Raw genomic sequence first — 14290 nt, forward strand, 5'->3', positions numbered from 1 at the left:
TTTACATACGAAGGAAATATCAGTGTATTTATGACCACATTTCAATATTTAGTATTTAAACAAAACATTGTAAACCATGGATATTTTTATGTGGGAACTCAATTAAATCTTATAAGGGCCTAATCAATCATTAGTTACTTTCTGGAGTACTGTTACTGTTTTTTTTAATATCCATGTGGACATAGCTTTTCATATGTAGCAATGTTCTATGTTCTGTATTCCATGTGATATCCTGTATGTGTACTGCTTGCTTTTGAGAGTACTTGTTAATAGAAGGTCTAAATAGGATTTATGGTGAAGCAGTATGTGTAAATGCAAGAAAAATATTTGTTTAATTCATTTTTACCCTGGTATATACTGAAATTTTATCAAAAATGATATTATAAGTTTTGAGTTACCTCCTTAGACTTAATGTTATCATGCCAGATTATTGTCTCCTTAGAGTTTTTAATTTGTCTCTATTAATAGCAGCAGAAATGTGATTGCATGCATTATGGAAACTGTAATTTTTTATTGGTCTTGGGGCTTGAATTCTGGGTCTGTTTATTTTCCCTCAGCTCTTCAGGTCAAGGTGAGTGGTACCACTTGAGTGACAGTGCTACTTTCATTTTCTGGTGGTTTATTGGAGATAAGTGTCTCATGGACTTTCCTGCCTGGGCTGGCCTTGAACCTTGATCCTCAGACCTCAACCTCCTGAATTGCTAGCACTACAGGCATCAGCCACCAATGCCCTGCAAATCTGTGTATTTTAATGACCAGGTTTATGTATTGTCAAATATTTCTAATTTGGTATTTAATTCTCCCAGTAGTAGATAACAAAGATAGCTGCAAACATTTTATGTAAGACAAAATCATACCTGCAGCATAATGAAGTTCCAGGTTGGATTCTCATAACCCAGGTCTAATTTCTTGATGGAAATGTGCCATTACAGAAGCTGATGTCATTTGATGATGTGGCTGTGAACTTCACCTGGAAGGCGTGGCAGGATCTGGGTCCTGATCAGCAGACCCTTTATAGAGATGTAATGCTGGAGACCTATAGCAACCTCATGTCCTTGGGTGAGCAAAGGTTATTTTTACTTGGAATATCAAGTGCTTTTATTTTAGTAGACATTTGACTGTTTATGTTATTTAGGTATAAGATTCCAGTCCATTCCCAGGTAAAAAACTACTAGTATAAAAGCCAGTCAAATTTGAGTCTGAGAGCTTGGTGTTGTTTGTCTTTCACACTAGTGCTTGAGCCACAATTCTATTTTGGCTTTTGTTTTGGGGTATATTCTGTGTTTCCATGCCCAGGTTGGTTTCAAGCCTGCCTCTTCTGATCTCACCTCCTAAATTTAGGATTACAGGTGTAAGCCTTTGGACCAATACATTTTCCAAAAAAAAAAAAAATTCGAGTCCATGGGAAGTGTCATTTTTTTCTAAGGGAAACCTTAAATTCATTATATATAACTCAAGAGCTAATTTTATTCCCCTTCTTTAAGAAGGCAAATCAGTAGTTGGACAAAAGTTCTAAACTATGATCCACTAATAGGAGACTGACTTCCCAGACTTGGATAATTATTATATGTGGATCTACAGTCTAGAATAGCACATACATTACTACTGACAGTATGCTCTGGAAATAAGTAGGTGAAAGTGTATATTTGTAAGCCAAACCTGATACAGGGTTTAGTGCTTGAAGCTACGAATCCTAGATACTCCAGAGGCTAACATCTGAAGGTTTCAGTTTGAAACCAGCAGCTGTAGAAAAATGACCATGAGTCTCTTATCTCCAATTAACCATTCAAAAACTAGAAATGTAGCCAAGACTCAAACTAGTAGAATGCTAGCTTTTAGCAAAAGAGCTGAGTTCAAGCCACACAGTTGGCAAAAGAAACCCAAAGCTGGATGCTACTCCACCATGGAGCTGTTAAGAATTGAGAAACCATGGGCTTGGAAGGTGGCTCAGTGGTAGAGGAATTGCCTTCCATGCATGAGGCCCAGTGTTGGATTCCTCACCACCACATAAGCAGAAAAAAAAAAGCCGGATTTGGCATTGTGGCTCATGTTATACAGTGCTAGCCTTGAGGTGAAGATCTGCCAGGCAGTGCCCAGGACCAGAGTTCAGGCCCCACAACTGGACCGTCCCCACAAAAACAATTGAGTAACCAGATTTAGGAGCAACTTTGTGAACAGGATGTCTCCAAACTTACATTAAGGATGACCCAGCAAGAACAATAGTTCTCCACTATTTCTTAATCACAGGGCACTGTGTTCCTAAACCTAAATTGATCATGATGCTGGAACAAGGTGCAGATCCATGGGTAAGAGAAGCCTCAGACAAGAATTTTACAGGTGAGTTAAAACATCTTGAATGGTGATGATGGGTCCAGAGCCCAGTTGGTCTGTATCTTGAGCTGTACAGAGCAATAGTATTCCTAGTGCCCCTGAGTCATGTATGGCAGAGAACTAGGTGATCCTTTGTCTCAAGGAATTGTCAATCCAGAATTCACGTGGAGACAAACTGAATTTGGTGTGCCAGTGCATTTAATGTTAGCAATTCTCTTTGTCTGTAGAGAAGTCATTCTTTAAGAGAAAAAGACAATAAGAAATGTAGAAAAGGAGATCTCTTTTTTTTAACTCGTATTACGCAGGTAGGAGGAAAATAGGAGAATGGTAGTGCTGCTATTCTCTGATCAAGACAATAGCTTTTGCGTTGTGCTCGGCAGGGAGTGAGATTCGGAATGGAAGCATTAAGAGTACGTTGATGAATAATTTCAGCAAATATTTCCTAGAAAAAAAATAGAAAAATCTGAAATACAGAAAAACATTATTTTCCATTGTAAAATGTCAGTACTACATTCATAGTTAGTACGTTGCAGAGAAAATTTTATATTCTGCATAAAACAATGCTTTGATATTTGAAAATCTTGTAACAGTTAAAATGTGAGAAAGTACCTTTACAGTAAGGAATTTATGGATCTCATTTATGTTTTGTCTGTTTTTCTGTTATGCATTTTAGATGCTCAAGAAATCGAGGATGTGATTAGCACCTGTCAGGAAAGTCACAATAAATATCTCTCTGAAGTAGCAGTCATAAATACTAATCCAGGGGAGGAAAAAGTGAGACTTATAAAAAGTTTTAATTTGAGCTCAAAACAGAAGTCAGAACTGATTAAGAATAATGGGAACTCCTTAGGAATGAGGACAGAAAAGGTCACTGAGTGTCAGAACATGGATGTTTTCAGTGAACCTGGTAAGATGTGTGCTGTATATAGTCCTCATGTGTGTTCTGTAGTTGAAGAATATAAACAATGTAAAATGACTTTCACTGAGAATACACACCGTATTGTCCCTCAGAGAACACACACAGGAGAGAAACCATATGAAAGTAAAATGTGTGGAAAGATTTTCAACAGGAAGGCATACCATACTGTCCACTGGAGAAGACACAAAAATGAGAAACCTTGTGAATGTAACATGTGTGAAATGTCTTTTACCTCGAAGTCAAACCTTACTGTCCACCGGAGAACACACACAGGAAAGAAACCTTATGAATGTAACATTTGTGGAAAGTCTTTTACCTGGAAGTCAAACCTCATTGTCCACCAGAGAACACACACAGAAGAGAAACCTTATGAATGTAACATGTGTGGAAAGTCTTTCACCTGTATGGCATAACTTACTATCCACCAGAGAACACATACTAAAGAGAAACTTTATGAATGTAACATGTGTGGTAAGTTTTTCACCCAGAAATCAAAGCTTACTGTCCACCAGAGAACACACACAAAAGAGAAACCTTTTGAATGTAACATTTGTGGAAAGTCTTTCACCTGTAAGGCATATCTTACTGACCACCTGAGAACACACACAGGAGAGAAACCTTATGAATGTAATATGTGTGGAAAATCTTTCATCAAGAAGACACCTCTCACTGTCCATAAGAGAATACACATGGAAAAGAAACCTTATGAATGTAATCTGTGTGGAAAGTCTTTCACCCAGAAGTCAACTCTCACTGTCCATCACAGAATGCACACAGGAAAAATCCTTATGAATGTAACAATTGTGGAAAGTCTTTCAGCTTCAAGGCAAATCTTACTGACCACCAGAGAACACACACAGGAGAGAAACCTTATGAATGTAATATTTGTGGAAAGTCTTTCACCCAGAAATCAACACTCACTGTCCATCAGAGAATACACACAGGAAAGAAACCTTATGAATGTAAAGTGTGTGGAAAGTCAGAAGTCACAGCTTACTGTCCACCAGAGAAGACACACAGGCGAGAAACCTTTTGAATGTAACATGTGTGAAATGTCTTTTACCTCTAAGTCAAACTTTTATGTCCACCAGAGAACACACACAGGAAAGAAACCTTATGAATGTAACATGTGTGGTAAGTCTTTCACCCAGAAGATACATTTAACTGTCCACCAGAGAACGCACACAGTAGAGAAACCTTATGAATGTAACGTGTGTGGAAAGTCTTTCACCCAAAAGATACACTTTACTGTCCACCAGAGAACACACATATGAGAGAAACCTTATGAATGTAATATGAGTGGAAAATCTTTCACCAAGAAGTCATACCTTACTGTCCATCAGAAAACACACAGGAAAGAAAATTTATGAATGTCATATGTGTGGAAAGTATTTCAGCCAAGAATTACACATTACTGTCCACCAGAGAGCACACACAGGAGAGAAATTTTATGAATGTAAGCTATGTGGAAAATCTTTTACCCAGAACATACACCTTTCTGTCCATCAGAAAAAATCCCGCCAGAGAGAAATATTATGTATGTTGCAGGCATGGAAATTCTTTCATCTGGTAGGCAGAACTCAACATCCATCACAGACCACAAGAAGAGAAACCTTATAAATGCAACCAGTGTGGAAAGACCTGGAGGTCACAGCTTAACACACATAAGTTGATTCACACAAATGAAATAACTTAGGATTGTACCAAATGGGAAAGTCTTTGATCTGCAAGAATATTGAAATTGCAATACAGAACCAATACAGGATAGAGACCTTATGATATAGCAGATCTGGAGTCCTCGAACTACAAGACACAGCTCAGGGTTCATCATAAAACACACAAAACACATAGACACACACACACACCCTCACAAACAAAGAGGAGAGAAATCCTATGTAGGAAAAATAAATGGAAAGGTTTTCAAGAAAAGGTCCTAACTCAGTTTGCATGAGAGAACTGACACAGGCGAGAAAATACAAATGTAACAATTGTGGAAAGTTCTTTACCAAGTAGTCAAGAGTCCAAGTTCATAGGCCACACACAGCGGAGTAATCTTAAAAATATTACAAATGTGGAAATCCTTTCATCAGAAAGGAATACCTACCTCATGTTCATCAGAGAACTGACTCACATAGTAGAAAGAAAGTAGTGCATAGAACATATGTGAAGTGACTTTCAATCCGAACTGAGTCCTCAGCATATGTGAGAGCATAGATAGGAAAGAAATTATGAGTATAGACAACATTTTGCCAGAAATCCCATCTGTACAGGTATCAGAGACCTAGACACATGACAGAATCTCTGTAAATATAAATATGAGAGGAAGTCTTTCAACCAGAAGCCAATCTTCAGCAAGTATTAAAATATTCACACAGGAAAGAAGCCCAATGTAGGAAAATCTTCATCAGAAAACCTCTGTAAATTATACAGAGAAATCCTTCATGGCTGAGGTAAGCTAGGTGTGAAGGGAAACTATTCTTCACTCTTCAGCTTTCTTTGAGCCGACAGTTTTCATACTTTCATCGTGTTGAGTGGGAATGGTGTCATTCAATATTATCCAAAGCATGTGGGAATTCAGAGATTGAAGTTTTAACTTGCGTCTTTTATACTAAGGAATGGTGTATCAGGGTAATTTGTTACACTCTTCTTGGAAATATGAGGTCTGTCCCTTTGGGACTGGATTCAGATCATCTCTAACATGGTTAGGGGAACAATAGTTGAGTGAAGACTGTTATGATAGGAGGCAAGAACATGAGAACAACTTTTTGTCTATTGCTCCCTCAAGTCCCCCTCTGTATGTGTGATCCATGCATTACAGTACAAATGACTTACTTATTCCAGTTCAGTTTTTGAATGGAAGACCTAATGGACAATATTAGTCCTTATTGCAGTACATATATAATAGTAAAGTCTTTCTCAGAGGGGTAACAATTCTCGATAGGAAATGTATTCATGACCTAATTCATATCATAGTATAACCAATTTATACAGTATATTTACAATAAAATATATATGCTAAAAAAATATGGTGGATTAATAAAGACAAAGAGTCTCAGCATTTTGCCTTTACGGAGAACCTCAAAATGTCTTCAGTGCTTGCTCTTTTCTTTAATTAAGCACCGGTGATGAGCAACTTGTGATTGATTTGCTCTTAGCCCATTTAGTTGGTCTGCTGAGTGAGCTATAATAAAAAAACCAGTGTGAATGATGTGTCGCACCTGTGTTATCTCATAGAGGGCCAATGTAGATATGACATTAGGGGAAATAATCAAGCACACAAACATATTGAGCAATCTCTCACAAAAATTGAAATTAACAAGGAAAATATTATCTGCCACTTGAGCTACAGCATCACTTCTAGGCCTAGGAGGAAGGAAAGAAGGAAGGAGGGAAGTGAGAAAGGGAAAGAGGAAGGGAAGGCATGAGGAAGAAGTAAGAAATAAATTATTCAAAAGAAGAATGTGTAATTTTTGGTGAATGTGAGAATTATTCTTTCAGATGTAGAGCTCAAGAAAAATGGTTTTACAAAAATCAAATTCTTGAACTGTTTACAATATGATAAAGAGGATGTAAAATTTTATAAATTGATTTAATAATCAAGTAATATTAAGTAAGGAGGTCAGGTGTGGCTGGTGCCCTATTGGCCACATGGTGGATGGTGGGGTCTGGCATCTTGTCTTCATGTAGGGGGAAGGAAATGCCCCATCCATCACTTACCTCCCAACTGATGGGTGTGGCTGGATCCCTGGAAGCAGGCATGGACATTTGGCTGATATGTTACTCAATCTGTTAGTTCAGTTCCTGGGACTGGGAATTTCCCAAAGACCTGCCTCCTGCTTAGGCCCTATTTAGGCTGGACCAGCAGTGGCACCAGATGCCATGCCACATGTCTCTGTGATCATGTCCTGTGTCCTGTCTCCTGGCTTGTTTTTGGTCATCCTAGTGTCCCAATTCAGGACTCTCTTGCTGCTGATTGATTTCTTGGTGTTGTTTATATTCTTTTTTTTCCCTTTCTGTCCTGTTTCCAAGCTAAGTGTATTTGTGGATTGTAAGTCTTTGTTACAACAGGCTGCAGACTGCTAGCTGTGTAATAGACTGCAGTATTCTATCTTCCAAAATGTGGCATTCTACAAATATACTGTCTTCATTGAAAGGTTGACCTAAATTTAGAATTTCTAGAGCCAAGATAGATGCCAGTGTATAGTTATGTAATTAAAGATATTCTGGAGGCATTTAGAAAAAATGTCGGTTACATCAGAAAGTACTTAATTAGTAAACCAAGACCAAGACTCCAGATCCTATATAAGCCAATCATTCTATATATGTCTAGAGCTGTTTGGTTACATGAAGAGCTCTACTTTCATACTTTTAGCAATTGCTGGCTTCAAAGGAGATTCTTTCATCTTGGCCTCCATAAAAGCTAGGAATCAAAGCATGAGCCCTGTGGGCTGTTCTGAAGAAATCTCTCTCTGGGAACAGGAGGTTTCCTTCAGTGCTTCAGCTCAGGCTTCCTGTGGCTGCAACAATTTCAGTATTTATTTCAATTGTACAAAAATCATAACTCCTCTTTACAATATTTTCACAATAAAAAAAAGAATCCTTAAATCCTGCCTATGATTCCATTTACAAGATAAGGACAGTGGAGTTCACATTGCAAGATTTAGCTTGTTGCTCACTTAACCCCCTCCCTCACACTCTTCACCCTTCTGCTTATCTACAGAGGCCTAGTTAAAAAGAAAATAGGGAGATTGGGAGGTATCTTTGCCCTTGGCCTTCCTACTTGTAACACACACACACACACACACACACACACACACACACACACAAACATCATCCATTTGGAAATAGCTTTCTCCCATGTTTACAAACTGGATGCTTTCTGAGAAGGCTGGCTCATAGACTAGAGTCCTACCAAAGCCTGTTATATAGCTCAAATTATGAACCAACATACCACTTTCATTCAAAGTAGGCCTGGTGATAACACAGTTTATTAATGCTTTGATTATTTTTGTTATTATCATTTGGCCAACACTTTGCTTGAACTCAGAATTTAAGGGACTTAATGCTCACTAAATTGGTAAAGTACCCTTTCCTTCTTTTAAGACTAGCAATTAAAAATGAGCAATTACACTCCATCATGTATGAAATCTTAGCTTCTCAGGAAGCTGAAATTTGATAGTATTTGTAGGCAATCCCGTGCAACAGTTTCATGAATATGGTTGGTTTCTTGTTGGGTCTTCGTCTGTCCCACGAAAGATGGACGGGGTTCAAGAAAATGTAAGTGTGGCAAGTGAAGCGCTTGCCTGTTCCCCAGCCTCCCTCAGCGCAGGAGACAGACACAGCGGGGAGCCAAATCCAGCAGGTAGAAAACTCTTTTATTAACAGAGATCAGCCCTTTTTAATGCCAAAAAGGGCGCATGGCATGGCAAGGAAGAGGAACCAATCACTGTGAACGTCACACCCTATCATGCACCTAAGCTTTCATGGGCTGGTTAGGCACTGATGGGAAGGTCAATTGGGCTCTGCCCACTCTACTCTTTCCCAGCACCATCTTTGCTGCCCATGTGCTGTACAGATTCCTTTTTTTTTTAATGGCAGACCCACCTACCAGTTAGTTATCCTTTTCCCTCCTTTGTAAAAGTTGTTTTAACAGGATTACAATGGTAAAGATAGCATTGGCTACACAGGGGGTTCCAGGCAAGTCTGGGGGGTGAGATTCGACAGACCAGGATAGGGAGGGCCCTTGTGCATGATCCAAGAGCTTGTCCCAGTTACCTCACATCCCCACCTAGCACAGTAATAAACATCAGTCCCACCACAGTTAGAAATGTCCGAAGCAGTGCAATTAATTCCTGGGCACCTGGTGTCTTTTAAGTAAGCCAGTTCCTTGGACATGCCTTTAAGCTAGCACAGGGGTCAAGATGACCTTTGAGCTTTACTTTCAGCTCCCAATGGCTCCCAACATCATCTCCCCCAGTCTTTGTTTAAAGAAGCAAACCAGCCTGTCTTAGGTTGGGTGGATCGCCTTGTCTGCCTTACCCGTCATGGGGAACTTCTTCAGAGCAAAGTTGAAGGCCCTGTCTTAGGTTGAAGAACGTACAAATATATAATATATATAAAGACAGCACCTAACAGCCATTTTTGCTTCTGTATGAATTGCTTTGTGCTAGATGATTGTATGGTTTTTGTATGATTTTAACTGACTGGTTTTAGTTACTCAGTAGTGGAATGTCACTGGGGGCCTAGAGTTGCTTAGTAAAAGACTTCAAAGGGTTTACAGCCCTGACCAAGGGGGCAAAGTCCTCAGAATTATCCCCACAGCTGCAACGCCCCTCCTAGAGGCCTAGGCAGTAAGGCACTAGGGAAGAAATATGTTTTAAGAAACCCAAGCAACTCCATTTTTGTTTAACACTCCATCTCAGTTCTGCGACTTGACTTGTGATCCACTTTAGCCCCAATACTAGGAATTTATGACAGAAAGCCATGCACAATCTTGGAGCCATAGATGGCATTTGCTTAAGGCAGGTATTAGCCCCCAAATGGTGTTACCCCCCCCCCTTAGCCACCTAGGACTGGCTAAGAGTTTCTAACCAACCAGTTCTTCAGAGCCCGGGGTGAGACATGCCATGCATTCTGTTGGTCCAGGTGTGACTGGTAACCTTGGATGTGAATCATATCCTTTTTCCGGTCAAGCTATGGACCTAGGACATTTTTCTGTAAAGGTCAACCAATCATTATTTGCCCAGTTTAGCTTGCTTTAAATGTAAATGTTAACCAATCATGTAATTTCTTATGTAAAAGTTCCTTAAAGTTGTTTGTTCAATACTATAAAAACTGCACTGATTCTATGCTCAGGGCCTCTTAGTGTCACCAGTTACCATGGGTGCGGAGGACCAAGCTCGAGCTTGCAATAAACCGGCTCTTTGTTGCTTACATTGATCATGGTCTCTGGTGAGCTTCTGGGGGTCCCAGAATTTCGGTATAACAAGGTTGGTCAGACTGTCACCCCCTCTTACCTGTCTCTGGCTGTGATTCCTCTGGGGGGGGGAATTCATTCATTTGGAGCTTGATAACTGGCTGGCTAAGCTCATAAGAGTTTTGTAGTACACGTATAATGCAAGGAAGGCATAGAAAAAACCCTCAGCAAAAGCATTACCAGGACAGGAAATGTCACTACTAGTCCTTTAACCTTAGTGAAGGATGGGATAGCAGTCTTTGCCACTTTAGAGTCCAAAAGTGGGGATTGTTCTAATCCAGCTATTTGCCTGTGGGGTTGGACAAGATCTAAACTGGAAGCATAACAAAAGGTGCTTGTTTAACAATAAGTATGGATTCGATGCCATTACACAAGCAATTAGTAAAAGAACAATTAAGGCAGGTAACATTAAAATAATTAATTCCTACAAAAATATTAAACAGTCCACAAGGTGGTGATCAAAATGAATGTCAGGCCACTAGGTCGAAGGGACAGCTTCTTTTGTGGTGCTATTGACGATTTCTGCATTGCCAGCGTTGATCACTGCCCAGGTCACCTGTTGATGTTGATGCAGATTCCATAGGGCCATTCACAGGATTAGGAGAGTCAGGACAGCCAACAGCTGGAGTATCACCATCTGCAATTGTTAGAGAACACAAGAGCTTCTCAAGGGCTGGTTGCCCTTGGGGATGGTTAGTAATTGTCTTTCTGGCTTTTGTCTTTAAACACAAGCCTCGGCCATGGCCGTTTTTCTTTCCTAGTTGGTTAGCTTATTCTTGGAAATGGCTAAAAACTTAAGGTTCCTGGCAGGGATCCAAATGGAAGCAGGCTCCCCTATGGGGAAAAAGGATCCAAATCCCCTGCCCATAGTAACTAGGGGGTCAGGTCCTCTCCATTGTTGTGTCAGGGGGACCTTCCACCTGACTTTCACTTGGGGTTTAGGGTTTAGTTGTCCCCAGAGCTTCTGAAATCTGGATTCAGTTGCCCCTTTTGAAAAATTTAAAATGTTAATGGTAAACAAAGCTCTCTGTAACTGTATATGGGGGCTAACTCCCATTTTTTGTTTAATAATTGCTCTTTAAGACATTGATGATTTCTTTCTATAATTGTTTAGCCTTGGGGATTATAGGGAATTCCTGTAGTATGATTAATATGCCATTTGTCAAAAAACTCTGACATTGCTTTACTAACAAAACAGGGTCCATTATCGGTTTGAACTTGTGCTGGTAGACCCAAGGTGACAAAGCATTGAAGAAAATGTGCTTGTGAATGTTTAGTTCTTTCTCCTGTATGTGCTGTGGCCCAGCATGCTCCTAAGTAGGTATCTATAGAGACAAAGATATATTTAAACTTACCAAAGGCTAGGAAATGAGTAACATCCGTTTGCCAGAGGATGTTAGGTTTAAGGCCTCTGGGATTTACCCCTGGTGGTTGTAACGGGGGTACTTTTAAGAAGGGCTGGCATGTTTTACAGGTATGTACTATCCTTTTGAAGTCCTTTACAGGAATCTGAGGAAATCTATGCTGAAGACCTCTCCAATTAGTGTGGATTAAATCATGCAAACAGGTAGCCTCTTGTAATGTTAATGCTTGTGGGCCAGTAGCTAACTGGTCCACCCACTTATTGCCTAGGGAAAAAAAAACAGGAAGATTTGAATGCCCTCCCAAATGTTGAATATAAATAGGGTCTCCCCGCCCTTCTAATAGGCCCTTAAGGGTAACCATAAGAGGGGAAATAGGGTTTTCATCCAGCTTAAGATGTGCCTGGGGAATATGAGGGAGCAAGTTAATCATATATAGGCTATCAGAATACAAATTAAAGGGTTTTTGAATGTCCTGAAGGGCCATAATTATGGCCAGCATTTCTTTATATTGTGCTGACCCTTGACAAGGTTGAAATCTTTGTTGGCTCGGGGTCTTTTGTTGCTCCTCAAAGGCTGCATACAACAGAGCCTGCCTTTCCTCCATCAGTAAAAACATGGAGGGTGCCAGGAATAGGCGTAGGAGAAAATAGAGATGGCATTTTGAGGGGAAGTCGCCATAACATGACAGTCCATTTGGATGGCCCATAATGGCAGTCAATTTGTCCTAGAAACCCCTCCAAGTAGAGAGCAAGACGAGCATTGGCTTGAGTGAGCCACTCAATGTCTGCCGTCCAAAAAGGAAAAACAATGGAGTGAGGGTCGAGGCCATAATGCCTTTGGGCTTGCATCCTTCCCTTGACAATAGCATCTGCAAGTTGGTCTGCTTGAGAGTACACCCAAGGTGTGCCCCCCAGGGGAGTGTGAACCCACTCTAATGGCTCCCCACTTTGAGTTAAAACTGCAGATATTAATGTGACCCCTGCAAACAACAAAAGGGAAATGGGCTCACTAATAGAATACCTCTTTAGAGAAACTTCATCCAGGGCTTTTGGGAACTGCAAAAATATAGCCCTATGGCTGTCCATAATTGTAATAACTTCTTGTGGCATCCTGTTTTTAGCAGGGCAAATAAGGGCACAAGACTATCTTTAGGGACAGAAACCCATGGCAATAGCCAATTGATTTCCCTTAAAAGACTCTGAAATTGGGTTAAGGTTAGAGAGGCTGGAATATCCAGCAAAGGCTTAAGGGGGCTGTCCTGAGTCAGGGAAAGGTGGGTCCCAAGCACCTTAAAAGGAGCTACCTTTTGAATTTTATTAAGGGCTATGGTAAAACCCCCTTTTTTAATATGGTGAGAACCTGGACCAGAAGGCCCTCCAGGCGGCTTGGGTCTTGGTGCCCCAGAATTATATCATCCATGTAGGCATAGGCAAGGGAGGTATCTGAACCCAGCACAGGCCCTAAAAGTGTGGCCAAGTATTGTTGGCAGAAAGCCAGGCTATAGGCCATACCCTGTGGCAGCACCGTCCATTCAGGCTTGGAAAAATTAAGAGAAGGTATAGAGAAAGCAAACTTCTCCCAGTCATCTGGATACAGAGGGATAGAAAAAAAAACAATCTTTAATATTAATCACAACCAAGGTATATTCTGAAGGTATAGCAGGAGTCCAGGGCATGCCTCTTAGAGGCGTTCCTACTAGCTCCATCCTTTCATTTACCTTAAGTAGGTCTTGGAGCATATGCTAAGCCCGAGAGGCTTTTTGAATAACAAATACGGGTGTGTTCCAAAGACTTATGGAAGGGCGAATATGCCCGAGGTTTATCTGTTCCTCCACCAGAAGGTGGAGGGCTTCAAGTTTAGATTTGGTCAGTGGCCACTGCTCCACCCAGATTGGGCTTCCCGGCTTCCACCTAATGGGAAGTACTCAGGGGGCAGTGGCCTTTAGGATTGGTGGTGTACTTAAGCGGGTCCCTTATGTTCTTCTCTGTAATTATGAAAGTTAAAAATATCCCTTTCCTTAACTCCCTCTAGATCCTGTTTAAGCCTTTGTGCTTCTTCCCCATCCAGGCTATCATCATAGGATGCTCGATGGTCTGTAGTGACCACAGCATCCATTTGTCTTAGCATGTCTTGCCCTAGTAAATTGGCAGTGAGGTTCTTTGCCACTAAAGGGCATATCTTTCCCTGTTCTCCATCTGGGTTAGTCCATGTCATAAGGGCAGTCTCTTTGGACTGGGAGTTACCCCCTACCCCCAATATTGGGAGCCCAGGTGCAAGCTTCCAGTCCAAGGGCACTTCCTCCTCCCTGAGTATGGTTCAGTCTGCCCCAGTGTCAATTAAGCAGTTAAACCTCTTTCCGCCTTTAAGAATACTCATTTTAGGGTGGAGTCCATCCACCAGGTGGGTGGTCCAATGGACCTGGGCTGCCCTGCCACGAGGCTGCCTGGGCCTCACAGCAGGGGGGGTTCCTCCTTGAATTAATGGGGCTAGAGGATGCCCCTCCCCAAGTTTAAAGACTTCCCATCTAAATCAAACTTGTATCCCTCCATGCCCCTGGGGCAGGGTGTAGGGGGTGGTTTGCCCACGGGCCAGGTGGCAGGGGATTGTTGTAAACAATCCCTCTTAAAGTGCCCCTCCTGCCCACATTTAAAACAAGTCCCTCTCCCCAATGGTCTCGGTGTTCCTTGGCCCTGGGCTGCC

General features: G+C 41.0%; 1 pseudogene; it reads left to right on the plus strand.

Moving 5' to 3' along the window:
* The first annotated feature begins 3855 nt into the window (after positions 1-3855).
* Positions 3856-14290, plus strand: part of LOC106001734 — a 40166-nt pseudogene continuing 29731 nt past the window's right edge.

The sequence above is a fragment of the Dipodomys ordii genome, unplaced genomic scaffold (assembly GCF_000151885.1).
Source record: "Dipodomys ordii isolate 6190 unplaced genomic scaffold, Dord_2.0 Scaffold383, whole genome shotgun sequence".
Taxonomy (NCBI): Eukaryota; Metazoa; Chordata; class Mammalia; order Rodentia; family Heteromyidae; genus Dipodomys; species Dipodomys ordii.